At 41.3% G+C, this 6,488-nt stretch overlaps 1 long non-coding RNA gene across 1 annotated transcript; it reads right to left on the bottom strand.

Annotated features, from left to right (window-relative positions):
- Positions 1–258: 258 nt before the first annotated feature.
- Positions 259–6,264, bottom strand: LOC130598059 (uncharacterized). Its single transcript, XR_008971932.1, has 3 exons — positions 6,211–6,264; positions 867–928; positions 259–476 (listed from the first exon to the last, which is right to left on the bottom strand). It is a non-coding gene; the product is annotated as an uncharacterized LOC130598059 (long non-coding RNA).
- Positions 6,265–6,488: the final 224 nt, after the last annotated feature.

Here is a 6,488-nt window from a genome sequence, read left to right as displayed (position 1 = left end):
TGGTTTTTGTTTTACTCTGCTGCCCTGCTGTTTTGAGATGTGCTTTCCATTGTATCGACTGCTGGCAAAACATTCATGAAGTTGTTACATGTCTTATGCTTCGGTATTGCTTTTTCTATGTACAACAATCAAACTGCTAAGATGTTGGAGACCCTGTGTGCAGCAGCTGTTGAGCTGAGAAGAAAGAAGCCCTTTCTTTGAAAGGGAAAGCTGCCCTGTCGTGCCACAGTGGTAAGCCACCGCATGCTGTGGCCCCGGTTTGCTGCTGTGTTCTGGGGGTGATGCAAGCATCCTTTTTCTACAGTGTGATTTGGACCTTCTGAAACGGGGTAAACATTAAGTCACTCCTTTCATTTGATCTTTTGCTATTTAATTATTTGCACTTCCTCTTGTCACAACACTTGTCTTTTTTGCTGCTGAGGATGTAACTGCAGAGGCATCTTTCCTTCCATTCCAATGACACAGTGGTTTTCTGCCTACAAGAGAGTACAGAATAGCTTTTATCAAACATTTTTCTTTCCCATTGTTTCCTGATGACAGATGCTACTCTTAATCTGCACAGATACCACACTTTGAGGTGGGAGAGCTACGCTCCCATCAATTTGTGTTACGTTGATAAATCATAGCATGTCTCACTTTCTGACTGACGTGCTTCTGGATTGAGGTCTGCCTTTTTATTTTGTCACAGATTCTCTTTTCCAATGCTAACAACAGCCTTGCAAAAGCTTCTCTGTTCCTTCAGCGTTCACTCCAGCAGGCTGATTAATTCTGTCACACTTTTCCCTCTATATGGCATAATCAAACAGGTCGATAGGAAATCAGGAAGGATGTGATATTTATAAAAATTTCTAATGCATTCCACTCACCTTGTGACTTTCATTAGCTGTGGCACCTTGCTACTTCTCGGTTGGAAGAACATCAGCAAAGTCTGCCAGGGTGAAAAAAAAAGGGTGTTTTTACTGTTTTTTGTGGGCCTCAAGTGTGATTATGTCACACTTCCACACACAGGGAAGCTTTACTTAAGAGAACATCAAGAGTGGAGGGTGCCTTATGGTGTTTTCTTCTGTGGGTTTCAAAGGCAACTGCAGTAGAAGTGGAGCACTGCTTACCCACAAATCTTAAAATAGCTAAGAATGCGTGTGACGTGCCTCATTTTCCTTGGTTGTGTAGATAACACTATTAATAACATAAGCTGAAATCATCTATTGAGTAGTAATTTGAGCAGCAATCCTGAGTGGCTTTAAACGTGTCATAAATTCCCTGAAGAAAACCATCAGCTCAGCAAAAATATTAATTCATTGCCATCTAAAGGGCTGGTAAAATTAAACAGAGGTACTCCACAGCTCAGAACCTGTGGGATGCTTTTACCTGCTGTCTTTTCAGTCTGTAGGACTGGGCACTCCTGTCCAAACCCCTCTTCCCGTATCTGCCACAACCTGATATACAGGTACGGTGCTTGCCAGACGTGGGTGTGCATCGCAGGTCTCCTGTCACTACTGCCTGCGTAGCAGCAGTTGACACCTCCAGGCTGTACCGTCACTAGAGTTCAGCCCTTTGGGGCAGGGGGAGGGACATGCTGTTCCCTCCTGCCTCCCCACCCTGCTTACGTGGTATTGACTCATCAGGAGGGAGGAAGGTATGAAGTGTCATCTGCTGCTGCTGCTGGGAAGTAGCAGGGGCTGACTGCCAGGCAGGGGTACACAGCCTGGCTGTTAGGGTGTCAGTGCGGGTGGGGAAGGGCCCCTGCTTGAACCAGTCATGAGAGTGCTGGGAAGTGGGGATCTGTAGGGCAGATGTAAAAAGAGAAGTGCCCTCAGACTGAAAATTAGGGTGAAAAGTCCAAACCATCTCACTCTGAGAGTCCCCTGGAGACACCACACCACAGCCCTGGTGAGCACTGCATTCACTAACATGTCCCTTGAATGGGTGGGATGATAACTGGGTTTGCAGAAATCCCTTTTGAATAACTGTGGCTAAAAAAAACACCACAAAAATGATTAAAAATAGGGTGGGGTTCCTAAGAAAGTGTTACTGTTAAGATAGCATTAAGACTCCATTTTCTTATCTGCTTCTGGTAGTTACAAATGGGCTTATTAAAACTGAATTCTGTACGTATTACATCTGTTTTGTTCTGGGGTTTGTTTTAAATCTTTAACCATAACAGCCATGGCCTTTTCCCCTGCAGTGTTTTGCTACAAAGTTCATGCTGACGATAGCATAGTTCTGTTGTTCTTTGAGGAAGCCTTTTGTATCTTCCCCTCTCCCTCTAATAACACCACAATTAGACTGGCAGAGAATGATTCGAGGTATTTTTCTCATTCATCAGCTCACTATAATTAGAAAGATACGAAACCATTTTGCTATGAACACTGCAGGCCTGCAGTGACCGAATACCCTTAACTGCACCTTCATCTCCCTCCCACCTTCTGCTCTTTTCAAACGTTTGAGGTGTGCTCTGCTGCGCTCCGTTCAGCACTGTCTGGGAAGCAAGGAGGAGTGAAGTTGCCTCATGTTTGCACAGTGCCTGGCACAGTGTGTCTCAAATCCTCACTGGTGACGAGAAATGCAAATTACAGATGATAATCAGTTCTTCCAGTCCTGTACCAAGTCTCCTTCGAGACTGAGGGGTGAAGATAGCTCTCTCAGTTGTGTCTGTGCTGGAGAGCTGGGATACACATTTCAAAAGCACTTAAATGTCTTAAAAGAACAAATCCTAGTGTAGTGAGTAGGACTTGCCTGGCCAGAATCCATTCATTAGACGTGATAATAAATTCTGCTCTTATGTTTCTGCTCTGTGACCATTTCAGAAAACAAAGTTTTCTACGTGCTTGCAGAGTGGGACCATGATTTTCTTCAGGTTTGGGGGTTTTCCTTAAAAACCCCAAGAGAACAAAAAAACCCGATCACGTTTAAATACCTGGAATGGACTTCCCTTCCCTGCCTCCAGTTGCTTGGAGCAGCCCAGGACAGAAAAGGATGGGTTTCTTAAATAGAGGGTGGACTGAAGTGCTGACCTTTAACCTGTAACAAATTTAAGCCCTAAATGATTGTTTGAGTTTTTACATGCTCATGTAGTCACAGATTTTATTTTGATGGCCGGAAGCTCACTTGCTAAAATAATAAAACCCAAAACTCCTTTACTGCGTTCCTGATACATAAATTCCTAAGGATGACCCATCCCACAGCATGTTTTAGCAGATTTCTCCTTCTTGTAAATAATCCCTAATAATAATATGAAGCTACTTTACAAAAATATTACAACTAAGTAATAATTATAGGGAAATACTCACGAGATATGGAGAGTCAGAGAATCTTTAGTGCTATGGGCACGTTCTGTGGAAGCACAAAATTTGAGACCCCTTCAGCTCTATTTGGCCTTGGCCTTTGACATGAGTTTTCCTCTTATTCTACCAATTCCTCATTCCCTTGTGCCATTTTGTATTGTTTCTTGGGCCATCAGTTTCTACACACCACTTATGGACGTCTCAGCTTTAGTTTTAGCTCTCTGGATGCTTTTTCATCCTTGCACTGAAAATCCCCTTCAGCCCTACTTCCTAATCTTGTTTTAAGTAAGTACTAATATTAAAGAGTAGCCTCATGGGTTTTGTTTTTTTTTTTTTTCTAATATCATACTCAGCATAAAGACTGCCACTATTCTGGAGAACAGAGTGTAGCGTTTACATAGAATAGCATCATATATTTATGTATTCCGAAGTAGTTTGCAAAAATCAACTGATCCCTAAAAAATTAATGATATCCCGGGGCAGGATACAGATACTGGGGAAAGAGAGGCAGAGATTTAGAGAAAATAACAAAGCAGGGCCTAGAACTTGCATTTTTGGCTTTTGTTTTTCGTTACTTTAAAATCAGGAAATCCTAGGGACTTACACTGCTCTCTTAAGAATTGTTTTTGATTGCCACATTGCTGCAAGCCTCCTGCAGCTTCTGTGCAGCAGTAAACATCTGTTTTTCTACAGATACTTGACAATGATGCAAAGACACTTAAACATGTTCGCTAAGTGCTTATGAATTAATTTGTGATTAGTGATTAATTAAATAAATACCAGCAATCAAAAGGGCACGTGGCCAGTTAGATTTGCATATAGAGCACTCTTCTGCCAGAAGACGGGAGCTCCATTCATCTAATACAAGTCTAAATTCACTGTATCTTAATTTGATTTACCTTTGACATAACATTTAAATAGTAGCAACATCTATTATCTTATGCTCCCCAACAAGGCTTCATTAAAAACTTACTGCCAGATCTAATCCACAGTTAGCATAAAAAGTCTTATCTCTAGGTTCCTGCTTCAATGCCTTTGAGAACATGCTTAATTTAATCTGAACAAAGACATTGCCATCATAAGACTCCAGTCTGATTTTCCAATCTAGAATATGTGTGTTATTAAATTTGGTGCAAGCCATGGTACATACAATGGACCAAATAAATTATTTTAAAGCACTCTTCAAACAAAATTCTACTGCTTGTTAGACATCATTTGTATCTCTGGGACATAAGAGAGATGTCACTTTAGTTTGGATTTTTTTTAAATGTCACAAAAATGCAGTGTAAGTCTAAACAACTTAGCTGTGAAAAGCAGCAAGCCTGAATGCAATACGTATTTTTAACCAGTTTGGAAAGAGTGTGGTTTTTAAAATATGAAGTGTTAACCATCATTATTAACCATCATTCCAATCCATTTTCCTTCCTCTAGAAGAACTCCTCACTAGAGAATTCTGCTTCCTCATTTGCATCAAATACCAAGTCAGCCATTTGTGACTATACTTGAAGCTGGTGGCAGGATCTGACTTGTAATTATAATTTTAGACATTTTTTTTCATGATTTAGCAAGTGAACCAGTTGTCATTAAAGCCCCTGTTCTGCTTAATAATCTCCAGTGAACAGTTCTGTGTGCTACAAGTAGAGATTCTGTCAAGACAAAACAGATAAAAATGGAATGTTTTGCGAAACGCTGGTGAGGCCTTGTGAAAATAGAATAAAAGTCTTGAAACAGTGATCTCAAAGCAGCACAGACGGAGTCTGGTAAGAACCGGTGGGATGATGTACTTCAGAGGGGGGCAATTACAGCTTAATTTGTTGAGGGTTTATCTTTTTTTTAAGCTGAAAAGAAACAGAATTGGTTCTGTAAATATACAGAAAGGGGTATTGGTAATTCATCCATGCTGCAATACCGAATTGGATGGATGCACGACGGCAGCTAAACCGCAGTGGCTGCGATAGCACTGGATGGGAACTGTTGTCCCAGCAGGTTCCTTTGCTCCTGTGTCTCTAGATGAAACAGGCCTGGGAGTGTTATGGCAGTTTTACAGTGAGCCTTGCTACTTTGCTGTTGCTCTTTAATAACATAACTTACTGAAAGTAAGAGGCTTGAGGGAGGTGAGGCAAGGATACGTAGTCATGGAGAAATCAGTGTGAAAATGAGAAGAAATTGGTGTGAAGTTGTCTTACAACACCATGGTGTTTGCTTCCTGCTCTAGTTGCTTTCTGTAACTGCTCTGACAGTTTGGGTGTGTGACTGCATCCCCGTGCAGCCTATCCCAAGCAAAACAGGACTCTCCATGTATCGTTATCTCTGTAATTCAGAGGAGCCAAAACGGTTACCACTAGACATAAGGTGACACATCAATACCACAGGGAAGTTGGGGATTAAACCATGTCTCCTCAGCTGCAAATTAACACTTTAAAAAATGGATCCATCACAAATGGAGCATGTCACAAGGAATGCTATCATTAGGGGTTGGAATACTTCATTGAATCACAAGATAAAACTGACTTCTCTGGCTGTTTCTAATACTGCCAACTTATGATTTTGACTGATACTGCCAATTCTGTTGAATTCATTCAAATATTTTGAAGAGTTTACATTATATCAAAAGCTGCTTGGGTGAGGGACTATATGGAGAAGAGGCATGCAATGGTAGCACAGTAGTAAGAGGATATAAAGGAACTTGAATTCTCTTTAAGACATAAATACGTAACAAGTGGCTGGTGGGTAAAGTATGTTTCCAACATTTCAAACAATGTAAAGACACTCTAGGAGCTTAATTCATTCGTAGCATCTTTGCACTCGAGTAACGTTGCATGAGGAGAAATGTGGCCTTCAAGCTAAGCTTCTCTGTAAGCAGCATTCCTGGCTTTGCATATCAGTGATGAAATTTGTTTGGAATGTTTGCTATAAAAATACCTACGTGTGAATTTACATCAGCGAGAAAGTAACTTGGGCCTGACCTTCCTCCAGCTCTAAGATCATTCAATAGGGAAACCAGAACTAGGGAATGACTCGCAACTGGTGTTTTCATAGGCTTTGTTTCTGTGCAGAAACTAACCTTGGAACGAGCTGCCCTTAGGAATCAGTGTTTTCTTTCAAACTCCTTCTTTTCTGCTAGGGAGGGACCCAGGGTATGTCACCAGGCTTAATGTAACAAAGCCAGCTGAGAAACCCTCTCGTTGCATGTGAACACTAAAA

Source organism: Pezoporus wallicus, unplaced genomic scaffold, assembly GCF_028554395.1.
Source record: "Pezoporus wallicus isolate ANWC-B61680 ecotype Strahan unplaced genomic scaffold, APGP_CSIRO_Pwel_v1 contig_10389, whole genome shotgun sequence".
Classification (NCBI taxonomy): Eukaryota; Metazoa; Chordata; class Aves; order Psittaciformes; family Psittacidae; genus Pezoporus; species Pezoporus wallicus.
This window is presented reverse-complemented; position numbering and strand designations above follow the sequence as displayed.